The following is a 21,206-nucleotide window of genomic DNA, read 5'->3' as shown; positions in this document are numbered from 1 at the left end:
CTAGAGTGAATGCTCTCCCCTGTGTTTCTCTTTTGTAAACTGCATGGGCTTTTGCCATAATCTGGTCGTCAAATTCTCCACTGCGATATGCATGATGCATTCTAATCCAGCATCCATTGAAATGGACCACGAGCTTATTTGTCTTGGTGTAGTGGGTTTTGCATTGTGCAACTGTTCTTCTTCTTTCAGGTCTGACATTGCTATTGAATTCTGCCACAATATTCTTCCAAAAGCTTTCACCCTTTTGTGAATTCCCCTTCACTGGATCCACAGAATGATGCAACCAAGCACTAACCAGTTTGAGATCCTCTTCCTCACTCCAATGCATACGACCAGACTTCTTTTCTTCACCTTCACTAGTATCACTCCAGACTTCTTGATTGCTGATATCTGCATTCATATTATTATGTTGTACAGGAGATATCGGTGATGCCGGACCTGACCCAACATCACCATGGCTATAAGCCATGGACTCAACTGGTGATGAAGACCGAACACCTTCAATTGCAGCTCCTCTTCCAAACATTCCAGCAGGAGGAAAGCTAAAGTTGGCTTCATATGGAATACCAGGATGAAACCCTCCATATGGGTGGTAGTTTGGAGGCATGCCATATGGACTAAAGTTTTGAGGAAACTGAGGTTGAAGCTGTGGATTCAATTGAGGAGGAAAATTTGCAAACGGTGGTTGCTGGTATCCTGTAGTGGGTCTATTGCTTGGATCTCCTTGCTCTTGAGGATAGGAGTTTGATTGTTGTAGTGGATTTGGAGTTGAATCATCCATAGTTTTTTTTCCTATAGAAGGTAGTGGTCCAATTTGAACTGGATGTATGCATATTTGTAGCCAGCTCTCCGGGGCTCAATGTTTGCAGCAACGGCTACTTGTAACGGCCAGGTGAAGGGAACGGCTAGCAAGTCAACTTGCAACAGTCAATATACAAAAAAATTATATTTTATTTGAAGCACTCGGTGCAAAATTGAGCTCCGAGGCTATGGTGCAGCTTCGTAGCACCCCCTCCTCTAGCGTATGGACACAGGGAATCTTTGTCAGATGCTCCAGAGCACCCTCAAAATTCCAACGCTGGAGCTGCTCTAAGGAGGAGGAGGAGCTGCAGGCTGCAGCTGTGCTGTGGCCGCCTATTGCGGTCTCAACAATCCGGCGCGGCGGGGCCATCCTCTCCTCTCCACAGCTGCGGTCAGGTGCGCCTTCCCCTCTTGACTGGAGTACTATTGCCTTTCTTGATTGATGATGTATCAGTATTTATTAGTAGTATAAGCTGTTTGGGATCCATGCCGCTCCTGATTAGCGTTCAAGCGTCTGGTAACCGTTATATCGGACATGCGCTCTCTACTGTGGAGACCCGCACTGCTCTGACATTAGATACATACCGTCGTTATTCCCTAGTGTTGAATACATACCATCTCCCTGTTAGTTTCATGCTAAGTTTATACCTTTGCCTCCTGTTGATGACCTTTAATTAAATTGCTGGTGCTCACATCTCTTCTCATTATAAACGGGTCTAGGGGGTAAAAACTTTCTGTGAGGATGTCACATCTGTTCAAGTGTCGTTGACTGAGATTTCAGAGTTTGGCACAACAGCGTAACATGTTTGCTTAGTCCTTTAACAGAATCAAATGGACACATACAAATGAAAAACACGGTCCTTGTATGTTACTAACTGCTGTTTACTTCTGCTGTAAGATGTGTGTCGCATCGTAGGTTTACTTGCTCTTGCTTTCAACTGCAGCAATTGTTGCTTGCCATTTTTAATTTGGTTGGTGCGACATTATTTTGACAAATGCATGTATCTGCCTTTTCACTTAGAGAGGATATAGTTGCTCCTTTCTCCTGCAGAGGCAGCCTTGTGACATGGCAGATCTGCAGACCCCTCTGGTGCGGCGCAAGAGGAAGAAGGTTCTTGTGGACTACTTGGTTCAGTTCCGATGGATTCTTGTCATCTTTGTGGTCCTTCCATTCTCTGCGCTGATCTACCTCAACATCTATCTGGGAGATATGTGGTCTGCTATGAAGTCAGAGAAACGCCGGCAGAAGGAGCATGAGGAAAATGTAGACAAAGTTGTGAAGCGGCTTAAGCAGAGGAATCCAAAGAAGGATGGCCTTGTTTGCACTGCTAGGAAGCCGTGGATTGCTGTTGGTATGCGCAACGTGGACTACAAGCGCGCAAGGCATTTTGAGGTCGACCTTTCTTCGTTCAGGAACATTCTCGAGATTGACAAAGAGAGGATGATCGCCAAGGTCGAACCTCTAGTTAACATGGGGCAGATAACTAGAGCCACCTGCCCGATGAATCTTACCCTCGCTGTGGTTGCTGAGCTTGATGGCCTTACTGTTGGTGGTTTGATCAACGGTTATGGAATTGAAGGGAGCTCTCACATTTATGGCCTGTTCTCTGACACGGTCGTTGCGATGGAGGTTGTTCTTGCAGATGGCCGAGTTGTCAGAGCCACCAAGGACAACGAGTACTCTGACCTGTTCTATGGCATGCCATGGTCCCAGGGCACACTCGGGTTCCTAGTTTCTGCTGAGATCAAACTCATTCCCACCAAGTACATGAGGGCATGGGGCTGACGTACACTCCTGTTAAGGGGACCTTGAAGGAAATTGCACAGGCTTATGCGGATTCTTTCGCTCCAAGAGATGGCGACCCTGCAAAGATCCCTGACTTTGTAGAAGGGATGGTGTAGTCATCCTCGGAGGGTGTGATTATGACCGGTGTGTATGCCACGGGAGAGGAGGCGAGGAAGAAGGGCAACAAGATCAACCGTGTCGGGTGGTGGTTTAAGCCCTGGTTCTACCAGTATGCACAGGCAGCTCTGAAGAAGGGCGAGTTCGTGGAGTACATTCCTACAAGGGAGTACTACCACCGGCACACCAGGTCCCTGTACTGGGAAGGGAAGCTGATCTTGCCGTTCGGTGACCAGTTCTGGTTCAGGTTCCTGCTTGGGTGGCTGATGCCACCGAAGGTCTCCTTGCTCAAGTTGACCCAGGGAGAAGCTATCAGGAACTACTACCACGACAGCCATGTGATTCAAGATATGCTGGTGCCGCTGTACAAAGTAGGGGAGGCTCTCGAGTTTATCCACCGCGAAATGGAGGTGTGTTTTCAATGCCCTTTGCATGGCTCACCTCATCACTAGATTTGTTGGGCTTGACATTGGTGTTTTGGTAGGTTTATCCCCTGTGGCTGTGCCCTCATCGGCTGTACAAGCTTCCGGTGAAGACGATGGTGTACCCAGAGCCTGGGTTCGAGCTCCATCAGAGGCAAGGCGACACAAGCTACGCCCAGATGTTCACCGACGTCGGCGTGTACTACGCCCCTGCTGCTGTCCTGAGGGGCGAGGAGTTCAACGGCACGGAGGCTGTGCATAGGCTGGAGCAATGGCTGATCGAGAACCATTGCTACCAGCCGCAGTACGCGGTGTCGGAGCTGAGCGAGAGGGACTTTTGGAGGATGTTCGACGCGTCGCACTACGAGCACTGCCGCCGCAAATACGGCGCGGTGGCCGGTGGGGACCTTGATGAGCGTCTACTACAAGTCGAAGAAGGGGAAGAAGACAGAGAAGGAGGTGCAGGAGGCTGAAGCGGCCATCCTGGAGCCTGCGTATGCTGAGGAGGCCTGATGTGATGATGCATTCCATTTGCATCTATGTATCTTGTGTTGCAATTGTCTCGTCTGAAAAGGAACTACTCCTAGCTAGTAGCACTAGTGTCGGCGTCCCGACCCGGGGGCCTGGATCCCAACTAGTAAATGCTGCGTGTTTTCTCGTCCCAGATGATGGTGCAAGAGGCAATCATAATAACGCACAGTTTATCCTGGTTCCGGCCGCGGGGCCGTACGTCCAGCAAAGGGGGTGTGCGAGGGCACTGTATTATCTTGCACCCGAAGTGCTCGTAGTAGGGGATACAAGCGAGGCGAGAGAGGGAGAGAAGCTCCCAAGTCTCTGCTAGAAGTAGAGTTAGTTGAGATGAGTACTCAATCGTGCTGAAAGTTCTGAAAGGGGAAGTTCAGGGAGCCTGTTTCCACCCTTCGATTGGAGAGATCCGATCAGCCTCTCCTTACAAAAGGAAGCTCATCCTCTCATTTTATAGTTGTAAGGAGATGCGGTGTACATGAGTGTAGGGGCGCGGAAGTCGTCGTTCTCCCTTGAATCGCGGGGTACAGTGATCGAACACTGTAGAAAGTGTACTGTGGGAAGGCGGCGCGTGTCGCTGTCGTCCTGGATTTTCGTCCTTGGTCCCGTGGAGATTGTGCCGGTCGTCCCGTAGTGTCCCAGTGGTAGTAATGGCGTGGGTCGGTCCCGGACCCCCTGGCCGGAGTGCGGGTGTGCACATTAGAAGGTCCGGGAGCGCGTAGAAGTCCCGGACCCCACGAGGGGGAGGTCCAGGGTCGCGCCCGTGCGTGCTGAGTGCCCCTCTCGGCAGGACACGTGACATCGTCGGACCCCTTCCCCAGCGGGAGATGGGTCCGGCGATGGATGCCGGCAGAACAGTAACGGGGGCGGCGCCAACTTGCCTTGTGCCGCATTGAATGCCCACAGTACTGCTACAGCGACTGGGGTGGCAGAGCGGTGACCGGGGTCGGTGGACGGGACGCCGGTCACATCCACTGCGGGAGTGGCAGTCTGACGCCGCCTGCCCTTTGAGCCGTGGTGGAGTGGCTGGCTTTTAATGCCTTCGTACGGCGGTCGGTTGGGCGGCGGGGCCGTTTGTCCCTTGTGCCGAGAGAGGGCCTCGAGCGAGGCGGAGATTGGCCACCCGCTCGAGGGCAGGTCCGCTGACCTCGAGCGAGGCGGAGATGTGTTTACGCGGTCGAGGATCCCGGGGGGAGCCCTCGAGCGAGGCGGAGATGAGTGTCCCGCTCGAGGGTAGATCCGCTACCCTCGAGCGAGGCGGAGTTTGTTCGGTGGGCCTGAGAGGGGCCCTCGAGCGAGGCGGAGATTGGCCACCTGCCCGAGGGGGATGTGGCTGGGCCACATGCTGGACTTCTTTGAGTCCTTTCCTTTCCTCTGAGGGAGAAATAGGCCGTGGGCCCAGTTGCCTTAACATATGTTTGTGTTTTTGAAAGTGGTTTTAGTACCCCGATTAGGGTGTCCCTAATTGTGGCACCCGACAGTAGCCCCCGAGGCTTTGGTCGAGTCATGGGATTCGCCCAAAGGGTAATTCGGCAATTTCTCCCTTGACGTGTCTAGTCAAAGTCGTGCACCCACTGGGCGTGCCTGAGTGCGGGCCCGGCAGGTGTGACAACACGTCGGTCGGGATAGTACACCCGTGGGGGGTGTACTTCGAGGCGCGCGCCTCTTTGTTTGTTTGTTTGAAGGACAAGACGTGTCTGCGCGCTGAGGGGGGCCAGGGCGACGATGGCGCCCGCTGCTTGGCAGCTGGTGCTTCCATCGTGCTGTCCCGTACGTAGGGCCTTGGCCCCAGCGTTCCTGGTTGCTTTACGGCGCGCCGTTCGAGGGCATCCGGCCAGGGCCGATGCTGCACCGCTTAGCATCCGGGGGCTCAGCTCCGCTTTATTTCGTTCGGTCGTGTCTCGGTGCAGGGACCGAGGATATCTTTTGCTCGTGGTGCGCTGTGTCGTCACGGGCGATACAAGCCACCACTCTTCGACAGGCTTGAAGCTTTACGCCCGGCACAGCTATAAATAGGGATCGTGGGGTTCCCTTTCCTCTCCAACCTCCCAGCTCTTTCTTCCAGCATTGCCCAATTCTTGTAATGTTTCCTTTGCCTTTTTGTGACCGGCCCCCAGATGGGGTGGCCTGGCTTTTTTAGGCTTTTGGTGCTAGAAGAATGCTTGCGAGCGGTTGGGGAAGACCGGAGTGGGCGTGCGCACCATCCCTCAGCTTCAGTGGGATCAGCGGAAGAGCATTGGGCCCGTGGGGTCCTGCTCCTGCGATGTCCCCTGGCCTGAAGGGGGATGGAGACGCCTGACCGGGGCGCTGGCGCCAGGTCCGGCGGCTGTTTTTCGCATCGTCCCCCCCGGCGACAAGGTTGCTCTCGGGGAGACGGTGCGGAGGACGCTGTCCGCCAGCTTGACCCCCCGCGTGGTCTTCGGTGGAGGAGACGCTAGAAGAAGGCTTGCGAGGAGAGCGTCCCGCTGGACCCGTGAGGTCTGGGGGCCGCTTCTCGCATCCCTAGCAGCCTCGCCGCTGCGTCAACTAGGGGCTTGGTGCCTTTCTTCGTCGCTCGCTCCTCCCCAAGACAGGGAAAATTGCCACATAGGTGGCAAGGTGTTTGTATCTTTCGATGGCTTCGCGCCGGTGACCCTTTGTAATCTTTACTTGCATTTGAGCAATAAAGTTCCCTTTCTCCTCTGCGGGGAGGATTACCGAGGGTATAGGGGTGTATAGAGAGTCACGACCCTCGAATATGTGTGAAGTCACCTTCGCGGGGGCGCGTCAGCGCACCCGCGGGTGTAGCCCCCGAGGCCTTGGAGGAGAGTTTGTGCTCGTCCAAGGGCTATAAATGTTGTCCCGCTGGGTAGCTCTACTGGGATGGCCGTCCATAGTCTTTTTCAGCCGGTATCGGCACTTTTTCAGCCGGCCTCGGTACTCTTAGTGCTGGTACGGCGATCTGGCGTTCAGCTTTAGCTGTTAGGGGGACGTACGCTAATAGCGGTGGGTTCGGTTTACGCGCGGAGCTTCATAAGTGATGGTTGTCGATTTATTCGAGGGTGTGGTTTTGAACCGTGGTGTGCGAGGAGCCCCCGAGCCTAGGCCCGTGTGAAGGCGTTCGGGGGAACCCTCGACTTTAATTACGACCCTCGTCGCCCTTTCGCAGGGAGGAGGGGTGAAGCGCACCATGCTACCCATGCCCGGGCCGCGAGCTATGGCTGCTTCAGTGAGCTATCAGCGGGTTGTTCAAGCGGACGTCCGTGCCCCGTTCGATAGGGGTCGGCTCGTGGTCCGTAGACACGTCTCATAAAGCGCTCGCGAGGGTTCGCTAGGCGGGGCTCGAACCCATTCGGTAGGGTTCGAGGGCTCGATGCTCTCCCTCGATGGGATCCCCCTTCTAGGCACCCTCGACTGGCCTTGAACACTGTGTAGGATGTCTCGAACTCCGCGTTCGAGGGTAGCTTGTACGGCACATCCCAGCAGTCCCTGACTCTGGTGATCTGGGGCGCCTGTCGAACCCCCTGAAGGGCCAGGCTTCGACCCCCTGATCAGTAAGGCCTCAAAATGCGATTCCTTCGAGGGTAAAGAGACCCCATGGAGGAATATTCCGTCGTGATCTGAAAACGTCGCAGAGTCCTGAGCCACGCGTGTGCGCGGGTTTTCCGCCGGTAGCGGGCGGCGTGGCCCGATTTGTGCGGCACGGTGTGGGCGCGCCCTTTCAGGCGACAGCCTCGGGCAGACGAAGCGGCGTGGGCGGCGGCTGACGGATGGGATAGCGCAACAGTCGCGCCGCGCCCGCCGGTTACCGTGCCGCATTTATTGCTGCGTGCGCGCGTGGGAGACTCCGCGGCCGTGGGGCCCACCCGTCAGTGATAGCAAAATCTACCGCACTGAATGCGGTAGATTTAGGCCGTGGCGGTGGGTGCGCCCCCCGTGGTAAATAAATATGAAGAGAAAGGGGGCGTTTTGGGTTCACCTGGCCATTTGCCTTCGTCCTGTTTCGCCTTCTCCGCCTCCGTCGCCTCTTGAACCCATAGCCTAGAGCGAGAAGGAGAAAAGGAGAAAGAGAAAGAGAGAGGAAGAGAAAGAGAGAGGAAGAGACTTAGCCATTTCGGAGCCTTCCTTTTCCCATCCCCCCTTGACTTTCGGAGATGTCGGACATCCAGGAGCCCTTGCCATGGGGGAAGTCCTCCGCCACCGTGGCCGTGTTGGAGCAGCTGGTCGCCGATAGGCTGTTGCCGCGGAACCAGGACTTGGGGGCGCCGGCGTGGATTTCCCCGCGCCCGGACGAGACCGAGCCGAAGCCCCCGCAAGGCTATGTCGTGAGCTTCGTGCGCCTCCACGAGCGGGGCTTCGGCGTTCCCGCCAGCAGGTTCATGCGGGCCTTATGCGACTACTACGAGGTGGAGCTGCATAATTTCAGCCCGAATGCCATCTCGCAGGCGGCGGTCTTCGTCGCCGTCTGCGAGGGGTACCTCGGCATCGAGGTCCACTGGGACCTCTGGATTCATCTGTTCCGCGGCGAGCTCTTCGTCGAGAACGCGCGGAACCAGCCGAGGCGGTACGCGCGCGCCGGCGGCCTGACGTTCCACATCCGCCCGACCCGGAGGAACTTTTATATCACAAGCAAGATGACGACGAACAACTCCGGGTGGAGCCGAGGGTGGTTCTACCTCCGGAACCACAAGGGCGCGCTTCCGGAGTTCACCAACAAAGTTCTCCGGGAGCGACCGCCGAAGTGGGACTGGGGGGTGTCGCCTCCAGCGCAACAAGCCAGGCTCGAGGTCCTTACCGACGCGCTGGCGCGCTTGGCGAGGAAGGGGCTGACAGCGGCGGCCGTCATCGCGAATTTTCACCGGCAGAGGGTGATCCCCCTCGTGGAGAGGGCCCTGCCGATTTACGAGCTCACGCCCGGGAGCAAGGTCGAAGGCTCAAGGACGTCGAGCAAGCTTCTCTCCCACACCAACGCCGCCCGGAGGGCTAAGTACGCGGTGGCGGAGTTTCCCCAAGATCCCGCGGATCTTTGGAGGATCAAGATGCGCCCCGAGCCGGGGTACATTTCCTTGGTAAGTTTTGGCTTCGAACTCGTCGTTCGTCGTGTAGTTCCCTTTTTCCTGACCCCCTCTTCGGGTGTGTTTTACAGGGTTTGAGGTGCGGCGCCTCGAGGCCCCCGGTCCCAGAGCAGCGCCTGATCAATCGCCTCCACGCGGAGAAGATGAAGAGGCGGAAGGACGCGGCGGAGGCGAAGGTCGAAAGGAAAAGGAAGAGAAAGGCGGGGCACGACAAGGCGTGCAAGCTTGCTCACGCGGAGGGGAAGGCACAGCCCGCCACACCCGAGTCTTCGGAGGAGGATGAGGAGGAAGCCTCGGACGCCGAGGACCACGTTCCGAGGGGGGACGGGGAGGGCGCGAGCCCCCCACCGTTCTACCTGTGGGACGAAGAAGAGGAAGCGACCGTGGCGCCAGAGGAGCCGAGGGCCGCAGGGGGGTCGTTGGCGAACCTCTCCCTCGAGGGTGTGGCGCGGGAGTCATCCTCGCCGGCGACCGGCGAGGGGTCGCCTGTGCCCCAGGTGCTGATCCGCGGCCACGAGGCTGCGGCGGGAGAGGAGTCGTCCGCGCTGGCGGCCTCGAGGGACCGGGCTGACACGAGGGGGGCGCCCTCGGGGCAGTCTTCGAGGGACAGCCCGATGCCCCAGGCTCGAAAGAGCGCCACGAGGAAGAGGAGCATGAGCGCTCGATCTGGGTAAGCATTTTGGATTTCGTTTTTTGTTATGTACTTGGTAAATTTCTCGATCCCGCTCAACTCGTGCTTCTTGACTTCCAGCCCCGGGGCTGTTCCCAAGGATGCAGTGCGGCTTGCCCCGGCCAAGGCTCTCAAGACCGGGGCTCGCAGCACTCCGCACATGGCGCCGCAGCCCCCGCCCGCCTTGGATCTCGAGGCGGCGGCCGCTAGGCTACGGGAGGCAGTGGCCCGAGGGGCCCAGGCGGCGCAGCAAGCCCGGGAGAAGGAGGATGACGCTGGTCAGAGTGACGCCGGCCACCGTGGCGCCGAGGCAGCTGCTCAAGCGGCCGACGCCGAGGAGACCGGCCAGGGCGGTGCCGGTGGCGCCGCCCAAGCGATCGTTGATGTTGAGGCCGGTGAGGGCGACGCAGATATCGCCGCCCGGCCGGACATAGGAGGAGAAACTGGCGGGGGCGCGCAGGAGCACCCTGCCGGCCAAACTGCGGAGGAGACCCCCGTCTTCGAGCCTTCGAGGGCCGAGGACGAGGGTCTCGCAGAAGAAATGGCGCAAGAGGCGCCAGCGGTAGAAGGAGCCCCCATCTCGGAGCCCACCGAGGCCCGAGACGAGGGTACCGCCGCGATAGTGCCCGTGCCCACGGCGCAGGGGGGCGCAACGGCGGTGGTGGAGCTGCCAGACAGCAGCGAGGAGTACGGGGATTCGATGGATATCGACCCCGCTGCTGCGGCAAGCGCCGCCGCACATATTGCCGAGTTCGCGTCGGCCAGCGCGGGCGTGCTCGAAGCGGGGGGCGTCTGAGGGGAGCCACCTCGGGGTGATCGTCCCGTCCGGTGTCCCCTCAGAGTTCCTTCGCAAGGAGCGGGAGGAGGAGGAGGCCTGGAACAAGCAGATGGGCGTCGGGCGCAAGATCTTGCAGGCCCTCGACCGCGCCTATCAGCTTCATCAGAATGTAGATTACCAGGTCAGCCAGGTAAGTATTTCCCCCGAAAATTGCTTCGGATTGGTTTTAAATTTTACGCGTCCTCACCCACACCCTCCCCCTTTGCAGCAGCTGAGGGAAATCTCGCGCCAAAAGAGCGTCGAGATGAACCGGCTGTACTCCCAGATGAGCCAGCTCGGGCAACACAACGCCGAGCTGGTGCTCAAAAACATCGACGCCAACACCAAAATGGCCGATCTGGGAGCGCGTCAGCGGGCGCTGGAGGAGGAGCTGGCGCGGGTTGCTGGTGAGCGGGACGTCCAGAGGGCGGCAGCGGAGGAGAAGGCCCAGGAGGCCGAGGCACAAGCTGCCGAGCTGCAGCGCCTTCGGACGGCGCTCGAGGAGAAAGCTCGGGAGGCGGAGGCGCAGAGCGCCGAGCTGCAACGCCTCGGCGCCACTCTTGAGCAGCAGAAAGCCGAGCTTCTCCACAAAGAGGTGGCCGTGGTTGCGCTCGCCGGGACCCTCCAGGAACAGGGTGTGGCCCTCGAAGAGAGGGAGGTGGCCCTCCAGAACATGGGGGCTAGCCTTAAGGAAAAGGAAGCCTCCATTTCCTCGCTCGAGGAGGCCGCCCGTACCCAGAGGGAGGAGGCGCAAAAGAACATGGCGGGTGAGTGTCTTTGATTTTCCGTTGATTTGTTACTTTTCGTAACTGACGTTGATTTCCTTTGCTCAGAGCTGAGGCAAAAGGTGGCGGATGAGACCGCGGCGAAGGAAGCGGTCCATACCGCGCTCACGGCGGCACAGATGGAGTTTGCTGAGCTGGAGCAGACCGCCGTGAGCGTGTGTCAAGAGCTCGAGGGGGAGGGCGCTGTCTCGGGCAGTTCGGTGATCACCCGCCTGCGCGCGCTAGGCGGCCGGATTGCCGAACACGCCAAGAGTACCTTCTGCCTCGGTGTCCTGCGGGCTCTCGCCGTGGCCTCGACGCATTACCTCATGGATCTCCAGAGGGTGTCGTCGGGGTACGTCATTCCCGATGATGCGAATGCGGACGCCGCGTCGGTCATCATGGATGAAGCTGACGCAGCCGCAGAGGAATTCGCCACCGTCCTCGCCGAGAAGCTCGAGGCAGACATCCCTCCCATCGCCGAATTCGACACTCCTGAAGACCCGCAAGGGGGGGATGGTAGCCTGTAGGACAATTGGGCCTCGATGCCCATGTAAATAGATTAGTGTTTATCATGGTCATGCCTTGTAATCGTACTTTATGAATATAAAGGATTTTGTTTCGTAATTTGAATGTGTGGCCCGTCGAGGCCTTGTGTGATCGAGCCTGTGTTCCTTTACTTTATTTCCGTGTTCTTCGTACGCGACTTTAGATAAACATCTGCGAGGAAGTTTGCGTTCATAAGCAACGTAGGCGTAGGGTGGTGAGGGGGGTGCCGTATCCCGGAGGCGTAGGCGGCCCCACGACTCGGCCAGCCCCGTACCGTGGTTGCTTACGCCTCACGTCCGTTTTTTCCAAGGATACGAGAAACTCAGGATCGAGACGGAAATATTTCGAAAAAACACTGGCGACTTTTTGGGGACGTTCGGGGGTTCCCCCCGTAGTAGCCCCCGAGGGAGGCTCGGCTTTGCCGAGGGTAAAGCCGAGCGTACCTCTATGTTCGTGTGCACCCGAGCCCTCGAGGGTCGGGAAGGTTCCCAAAAAGCGATAAGTGAAGGGTGCTTCCTTATTATTTCGGGAAATCGAAAATGCGATTACGAACAATATAGAAATTGCTTGAAATGCTTAAGGATAGAAACGACGTAGCTGTTGTATATTCCAAGCGTTGGTGAGGACTTCACCTTTTTCGTTGGCCAGCTTGTACGTGCCGGGCTTGAGTACCTCGGCGATTATGTACGGTCCTTCCCATGGAGGTGAGAGCTTGTGGTGGCCCTTGTTGTCCTGCCGAAGCCTTAGCACCAAGTCCCCTTTGTTGAGGTCTCGGCGCCGGACCTTCTGCGCTTGGTACCTTCGTAGGGACTGTTGGTAGCGCGCGGAATGCAGGAGTGCCATGTCTCGAGCCTTGTCCACTTGGTCCAGCGAGTCTTCGCGAGCTCGCTGGTTTCGTTGCTCTTGATATGCCATGAGCCTTGGCGATCCGTATTCCAAGTCGGTGGGGACGATGGCCTCGGCGCCATAGACGAGGAAGAACGGAGAGAAACCCGTAGCTCTGCTCGGGGTCGTCCTCAGACTCCAGATGACCGAGGGTAGCTCTATGAGCCACCTTCGGCCGAACTTGTTCAGCTTGTTGAAGATCCTCGGCTTTAGTCCTTGGAGGATCATGCCATTGGCACGCTCCACTTGCCCGTTCGTCTGTGGGTGAGCCACAGCTGACCAGTCCACACGTATGTGGAAGCTGTCGCAGAACGCCAAGAACTTCTTGCCTGTGAACTGGGTGTCGTTGTCGGTGATAATCGAGTTCGGGACCCCGAACCTGAAGACGATGTCGGTGAAGAATTGGACTGCTTGCTCGGATTTGATCTTGCCGATGGGTCGAGCCTCGATCCATTTGGAGAACTTGTCGACCGCCACCAGCAAGTGGGTGAAGCCCCCGGGCGCCCTCTTCAACGGACCGACGAGATCCAGTCCCCACACGGCGAACGGCCACGTGACGGGGATGGTCTGCAGGGCATGGGCCGGGAGGTGTGTTTTTCGGGCATAGAACCGGCATCCCTCGCAAGTCCGCACGACGTCAGTGGCGTCGGCGACCGCGGTGGGCCAGTAAAAGCCTTGCCGAAACGCGTTACCCACGAGGGTGCGTGGCGCGGCGTGGTGGCCGCAGACGCCAGCATGGATGTCGCGGATCAGCTCCTTGCCCTCGGGGATGGGGATGCAGCATTGCAGGACACCCGAGGGGCTACGCTTGTATAGCCCGTTGTCGATTAGAACGAAGGACTTGGCCCGCCTGACAAGGCGTCGCGCCTGAGCGCGGTCCGAGGGTAGGAGCCCTCGAACCATCCATTCGAGGTACTGAACGCGCCAGTCTCGCGAAGCGGGGGCCTCGTCAACTTCCATTGCTTCGGCCTCGTCTGCGGAGGTTGTCCCGAAGTTAGTATCCATGGGCCCGACCCCGTCCGCCGGGGGGTTCCCGTCGGAGGGTCCGGCGGACTAGGGGCCTGCCTCCGTCGGTTGCTTGAACTCGACGGTGGGCCTGGAGATGTCGTGAGCGAAGATGTTCGGGGGGACGGTGGTCCGCCCCGAAGCTATCTTGGCTAGTTTGTCCGCGTCCTCATTGTACTTGCGTGGGACGTGATTGAGCTCGAGGCCGTCGAATTTGTCCTCGAGGCGGCGTACTGCGTTGCAATACGCCTCCATCTTCGGGTCGTGACAGCTGGACTCCTTCATTACTTGGTCGACGACGAGCTGAGAGTCACCGCGCGCATCGAGGCGTTTGACGCCGAGCTCGATGGCGATGCGGAGGCCACCGAGGAGGGCCTCATACTCCGCCATATTGTTCGAAGCAGGGAAATGCAAGCGGATTACATACCGCATGTGTTCTCCGAGAGGTGAGATGAAGAGGAGGCCGGCTCCGGCTCCAGTTTTCATCACCGACCCGTCGAAGTACATAGTCCAGCATTCGCCCCGGATTTGTGATGGGGGTAGCTGAATGTCCGTCCATTCAGCCACGAAGTCAGCCAAGATTTGGGACTTAATTGCCTTGCGGGGGGCGTAAGTTAGTGTCTCTCCCATTAGCTCCACAGACCATTTGGCGATTCTGCCCTCGGCTTCCCGGTTGCGGGCTATCTCTCCCAAGGGGAAAGACGAGACCACGGTGACGGGGTGAGCCTCGAAGTAGTGGCACAGCTTGCGTCGAGCTAGCACTACTGCGTAGAGCAGCTTCTGAATCTGAGGATAGCACGTCTTGGTCTCAGACAACACCTCGCTGATATAGTACACCGGCCGCTGGACGAGCAGAGCTTGACCCTCCTCTTGTCTTTCCACAACGATCACCGCGCTGACCACTTGGGTCGTCGCGGCCACGTATAGATAGAGGGGCTCACCGTCCGTAGGTGGTGTAAGAATGGGAGCACGGGTGAGCGATGCCTTCAGCCTTTCGAGGGCCTCTTGAGCTTCGGGGGTCCACGTGAAGCGCTCGGTTTTCCTCAAGAGTCGATACAGGGGCAAGCCTTTCACGCCGAGACGCGAGATAAAACGGCTAAGGGACGCTAGGCATCCCATGACCCTCTGTACCCCCTTTAGGTCTCGGATCGGTCCCATCCGAGTGATGGCCGAGACTTTGTCAGGGTTGGGTTCGATGCCCCGCTGGGAGACAATGAAGCCCAAGAGCATGCCTCGAGGGACCCCGAACACGCACTTCTCGGGGTTAAGTTTTACCCCTTTGGCTCGTAGGCAATCGAATGCGATCCTGAGATCAGCAACCAGGTCGTCCGCCTTCCTGGTTTTGACAACGATGTCGTCGACATATGCCTCTACGCTCCGCCCGAGCTGGTCTCCGAAAACGTGGAGCATACACCGTTGATAGGTGGCTCCGGCGTTTCTGAGGCCAAAGGGCATCGTAACGTAGCAGTACATGCCGAAAGGTGTGATAAAAGAAGTCGCGAGCTGGTCGGACTCTTTCATCTTGATTTGATGGTAACCGGAGTAAGCATCAAGAAAGGATAAGAGCTCACATCCCGCAGTAGTATCTACAATCTGATCGATTCGTGGCAAAGGAAAGGGAACCTTCGGACATGCCTTATTTAGACTAGTGTAATCTACGCACATCCTCCAATTTCCACTCTTTTTCTTTACTAATACTGGATTAGCGAGCCACTCGGGATGGAATACCTCTTTGATGAACCCGGCCGCCAGAAGTTTCTGCAACTCCTCGCCGATCGCCCGGCGCTTGAGCTCGTCGAAGCGTCGCAGGCGTTGCTTCACCGGCTTGGAGTTGGGTCGGACATCAAGAGAGTGCTCGGCGACCTCCCTCGGTATGCCAGGCATGTCCGAGGGGCTCCACGCAAAGATATCAGCGTTGGCGTGGAGGAAATCGACGAGCACCACTTCCTATTTGTCGTCGAGGGTGGCGCTTATCTGCAACGCCTTGTTGTCGGAGTGGCTCGGGTCGAGAGGCACCTTCTTGATACCCTCGGTGGGTTCGAAGCTCCCGGCATGTCGGTGTGTAGAATCCAAGGCCTCGCTCGCCATTTTGTCGAGGGTGGCTGCGAGAGCCTCGTCTTCCGCTTGAGCTTCCGCGCGCTCAACGCACTCGACGTCGCACTCGTAGGCGTGCTCGAACGAAGAGCCGATGGTGATGACGCCCTTTGGTCCCGGTATTTTGAGCTTGAGGTAGGTGTAGTTGGGGACGGCCATGAACTTGGCGTAGCAAGGACGACCGAGGATGGCATGGTAGGATCCTCGAAACCCCACCACCTCAAAGGTGAGTACCTCCTTGCGGAAGTTGGCTGCCGTGCCGAAGCAGACCGGCAGATCGATCTGGCCGAGGGGTTGGACCCGCTTCCCCGGCGCGACGCCGTGGAATGGCGACTTGCTGGGGCGTAGCTTGTCCAATCCGATCCCCATGAGCTCCAAGGTGGGGGCGTACATGATGTTGAGGCTGCTGCCTCCGTCCATGAGCACCTTGGAGAAGCGAGTGTTGCCGATGATGGGGTCGACAACGAGCGGGTAACATCTCGGATGCGGGACGTAGTCGGGGTGGTCCTCGCAGCCAAAGGCAATGATGTCCTTCGACCAGTCGAGGTAGGATGGGTGGCCTTGGTGACGGAAAAGACTTCGCGGCGCTCACGCTTGCGCTGCCGAGAAGTCATATTCGTCATCGTCCCTCCAAAGATGAAGAAGGCGTTCTCCACTGGGGGGAACTCGTCATCTCCACCTTTGTCGCCAGCATCCTTCTTCTTGTCCTCATTGCGATGCACGACGCGGTTGTAGTATTTCTTGAGCATCTCGCACTGCTCGAGAGTATGGTTGACCGGGCCCTTGTGGTAAGGGCACGGTTTCTTAAGCATGTCGTCGAACTGGCCACCACCGCCTCGAGGGGGGCCTCGAGGCCCTTTGCGGTCCGGGGCATCTGCGAAGGCCTCCTCGGAGTCTTCTGCCCGCTCCGTCCCGCGCTGGTTCGGCGGGACCGGCTTCCTTCCCTTCCTCCCCCGCTTTTGTTTCTTGGCGGGGGCGTTGGGCTTGACGTTGCTGCCCTCCGCGGGCGCATCGTCCTTGCGCTTGCTTGATTTGTCGTCGAAGATGGCACCAACAGCCTCCTCGCCGGCGGCGAAGTTGGTGGCAGTGTCGAACAACTCGTTGGTATTAACGGGTCGGCTTCTCGCGAGCTCATGCACCATATTCCTGCACGTCGTACCCTCGAGGAAAGCGTTAATGACCTCGACGTGGGTGACGCTGGGGAGCTCGGTGCACTGCTTGGAGAAGCGCCGCACGTAGTCACGCAGGGATTCGCGGGGCTTCTGGCGACACCCTTTGAGGTCCCAGGAGTTCCCAGGGCGCACGTACGTGCCCTGGAAATTGCCTACGAAGACATGGACCAAGTCGGCCCAGCTGTAGATCTGATCCGCAGGTAAGTGCTCGAGCCACGTTCGTGTGGCGTCAGCAAGATGAAGGGGGAGGTTGCGGATGATGACCGTGTCTTCCGTCGCGCCGCCTAGCTGGCACGCTAGGCGGTAGTCGTTGAGCCAGACTGCAGGATCAGTCTCGCCCGAGTATTTGACGAGGGTGTTGGGTTGTCGGAAGCGCGGGGGAAAAGGCGCGGTCCGGATCTCCCGACTGAACACCCGGGTGCCCGGAGGCTCCGGTGACTCACCCCTGTCGTGCTCAGGGTCGAAGCGTCCACCCCGTCGAGGGGTGTACCTCCTGCCGTTGATGACGTTGCGGGCGTCGCCGTCGCCAGCGTGCCCGCGAGTGTCGCGGATTCGCTCCCTTACGGGAACTCTTCCGATGCGCTCGTGTACCGGGGGTGCCCTCACACCGGGTGCTACGGCCGCCTTGCCCTTCCCTGCTGGGGGTGTGTGCACAGAAACCTCACGGTCCTGGTGCGCAGTCCCAGCGCACTGCTCCGGGGCCTTCGAGCGCATGCGAGACGCAAAACTCTCGGCCTGCTGCACGGCAGCTTGCTCGATGAGTTCCTGTGCCTCGCGGCGCAGGTTGCAACCCGAAGGTGTCGATGGCTCAGGCATAGCTTGAAGTAGATAAGCCGCAGCGACGAGTTTCTCGCCGGCCGTTTGCAGTTCCGGAGATTTGTCGACGTTGTCGTCAGCCAGGATGCGCTCCCGGGCCACACATCCCGCCGTCCGGGCGTGCGCACCAGGCACGGTACGCTGCTGCTCGAGTGCGGCGCGTAGCTCCTGGGTTTGCCGACGCTGCTCGTCGAGCTTGGCTTGAAGCTCGTTGAGCTGCGCCAGCTGGGCTTGACGCGCCGCTGAACTTGACGAGGAAGGGGCTGCGGGCGGGACCACCGGTTGCTTTGCCCGTACGTCCGCCCCGCCGTCCTCGTCGTTGGCTGGAGTATTGTCGTCTTGCTCGTTCGCGAGGTCCGCCATGAAGCATTCCCTGGAAGGATCGAAATCCCCCTCGCTGGAGTCTTCGGAGCAGGTGAGGCAGTAGGCCGTCGCCAGCTGGAACGCGCGGAGAGCGTCGGGGTCGCGGACCCCGGAGTAGTCCTCGGCCTCCTCGGCCGTGAAGTTGTTCATGAAGAAGTCGACGTCGTCGGCGATTGAGCTCGCCGTCTCGGGGTAGGGTTCGTCAGGGGACGACGCGCTGAGGCTGCGGATCGGCAGAAGATGATGACCCGGCGTATCCTCATGCTCGATGAGGTCAGCGACGGTTGACAAGGCGTTGGTGGCGGCGTTGCGCATCCCGAAGGGGAAAGAAGACACCGAAGTCGGGTCCCCCCTGGGAGGCACTAGTGCTGCCGCAGGTGATGGTGCCGGCGCGGATGACGCCGAGGCACGCGATGATGAGACGGTTGCCCCACTGGCCGCGATGTTGAGTTGCGACACGCCAGCCTCGACCCACGTGGGGGAGCTGTGGCGGGCCGCACGACGCCGCTCCGTGCGTGCTTGTCGTGAACGCTGACCCGAGCGCCTGTTGCGTCGGGCTGGCGGAGTCGGAGCGATGAGGTTGCGTTCGGGGGAGAGGAGCTGCATGAGGTAACCGTTGCCGGTTGCTCTGAACTCAAGACTCCCGAACGAGACCGCGCGTCCCGCTGGAAACGGATCCGAAACGCCCATAGGGTATGGGTTGGATCTGCTCGCCATTCCGGGAGATCAAATGGGAGAAAGAGAGAAAATGTCACGCAGCGCCCCTACCTGGCGCGCCAACTGTCGGCGTCCCGACCCGGGGGCCTGGATCCCAACTAGTAAATGCTGCGTGTTTCCTCGTCCCAGATGATGGTGCAAGAGGCAATCACAATAACGCACAGTTTATCCTGGTTCCGGCCGCGGGGCCGTACGTCCAGCAAAGGGGGTGTGCGAGGGCACTGTATTATCTTGCACCCGAAGTGCTCGTAGTAGGGGATACAAGCGAGGCGAAAGAGGGAGAGAAGCTCCCAAGTCTCTGCTAGAAGTGGAGTTAGTTGAGATGAGTACTCAATCGTGCTGAAAGTTCTGAAAGGGGAAGTTCAGGGAGCCTGTTTCCACCCTTCGATTGGAGAGATCCGATCAACCTCTCCTTACAAAAGGAAGCCCATCCTCTCCTTTTATAGTTGTAAGGAGAGGCGGTGTACATGAGTGTAGGGGCGCGGAAGTCGTCGTTCTCCCTTGAATCGCGGGGTACAGTGATCGAACACTGTAGAAAGTGTACTGTGGGAAGGCGGCGCGTGTCGCTGTCGTTCTGGATTTTCGTCCTTGGTCCCGTGGAGATTGTGCCGGTCGTCCCGTAGTGTCCCAGTGGTAGTAATGGCGTGGGTCGGTCCCGGACCCCCTGGCCGGAGTGCGGGTGTGCACATTAGAAGGTCCGGGAGCGCGTAGAAGTCCCGGACCCCACGAGGGGGAGGTCCGGGGTCGCGCCCGTGCGTGCTGAGTGCCCCTCTCGGCAGGACACGTGACATCGTCGGACCCCTTCCCCAGCGGGAGATGGGTCCGGCGATGGATGTCGGCAGAACAGTAACGGGGGCGGCGCCAACTTGCCTTGTGCCGCATTGAATGCCCACAGTACTGCTACAGCGACTGGGGTGGCAGAGCGGTGACCGGGGTCGGTGGACGGGACGCCGGTCACATCCACTGCGGGAGTGGCAGTCTGACGCCGCCTGCCCTTTGAGCCGTGGTGGAGTGGCTGGCTTTTAATGCCTTCGTACGGCGGTCGGTTGGGCGGCGGGGCCGTTTGTCCCTTGTGCCGAGAGAGGGCCTCGAGCGAGGCGGAGATTGGCCACCCGCTCGAGGGCAGGTCCGCTGACCTCGAGCGAGGCGGAGATGTGTTTACGCGGTCGAGGATCCCGGGGGGAGCCCTCGAGCGAGGCGGAGATGAGTGTCCCGCTCGAGGGTAGATCCGCTACCCTCGAGCGAGGCGGAGTTTGTTCGGTGGGCCTGAGAGGGGCCCTCGAGCGAGGCGGAGATTGGCCACCTGCCCGAGGGGGATGTGGCTGGGCCACATGCTGGACTTCTTTGAGTCCTTTCCTTTCCTCTGAGGGAGAAATAGGCCGTGGGCCTTCGTGGGCCCAGTTGCCTTAACATATGTTTGTGTTTTTGAAAGTGGTTTTAGTACCCCGATTAGGGTGTCCCTAATTGTGGCACCCGACAACTAGTAGTCCGGTGCTTTTGTTTCTTGCGTTGCGTGTGATAATAATTCAGCTGGTTGTTCGGAGTGCAAGTGTTTGGTATTATTCTTAATAATACTAACTGTGAGTGTTTGCGATTGTTTGGTATTGGTTTTATTTAAAAAAAGAAATCGTTTGCTTCCTCTTAATAAAATACTAACACAGTTTTGTTTGCAGTTTTGATTAGAGGTTTCTTGGTTGGTTGTGTTTTTGAGATTGGTGACCCGTAAGCCGCCGGCGACCGAGTTGGCTTGCTTCCATGCCGCTGACACCGGTGTCATATATACTAATAATCAATTGTGATGCTAATAATAATTAATTGTGAGTTGGTACGCAAGTGGGCATGGTAATTGCATTGGTATGATGAGAGAGCGAGGGAGATAGCAATCGCTTTGCCTGATTGCGATGCTGTGGATTCCATTAATTAAATAATACTCCTATATATATGTCTTGTTTGGTTGCCTTCAAAATTTCAAAGCTTTATAAGATTCCCATCACATCGAATGTTTCAATGCATGCATAAATATTAAATGTAGCTAAATAAAATATCTAATTATACAATTTGTCTATAATTTGCGAGACGAATCTTTTAAGCCTAATTAACCAATAACGGAATAATAATTATCAAATACAAACGAAAGTGCTACAATATTTTACACTCAAAAGTTTACACATCTAAATAGGGCCATAGTTGAGATCTCAAGAAGGGAAGGGAGCTGCTGTTTAGTACCAACCTCCGTTTCAAAATACTTGTCACTCCTCGTTTATCGTGTCAACTTTGATCAATTGTTTTTTTTCTGTAGAATGTTTATCAATGTTTAATGTTTATATATCACTAGATTTGTTATGAAATAGACTTTATTATTATATATTTTAAGTATTTATAAAACTTTTTTAAAAAAAATATTTAGTCAAAGTTGACACGATAAATGAGAAGTGACAAGTATTTTGAAACGGAGGTTAGTAGTGATTTGCTCGTCTGCTTCATCACGGTCAGAGGCAGATAGTGTACGTCGACGGTCACAGTAACTACTAGTACTACAGTACTACTAGTACAACTACAAGACAATCAAGATGCTCCCCACCTGACCGGACCCGACCCGACCCGACCCGACCCGGCGAACTAATAGGCAGGCAGGCAGGCAGCATGCGT

The 21,206-nt window shown here is 57.6% G+C and overlaps 1 pseudogene; it reads left to right on the top strand.

Moving 5' to 3' along the window:
• The first annotated feature begins 1,212 nt into the window (after window positions 1–1,212).
• Window positions 1,213–20,202, top strand: LOC120650778 (annotated as a pseudogene).
• The last annotated feature ends 1,004 nt before the right edge of the window (window positions 20,203–21,206 follow it).

Source organism: Panicum virgatum, chromosome 1K, assembly GCF_016808335.1.
Source record: "Panicum virgatum strain AP13 chromosome 1K, P.virgatum_v5, whole genome shotgun sequence".
Taxonomy (NCBI): Eukaryota; Viridiplantae; Streptophyta; class Magnoliopsida; order Poales; family Poaceae; genus Panicum; species Panicum virgatum.
This window is presented reverse-complemented; position numbering and strand designations above follow the sequence as displayed.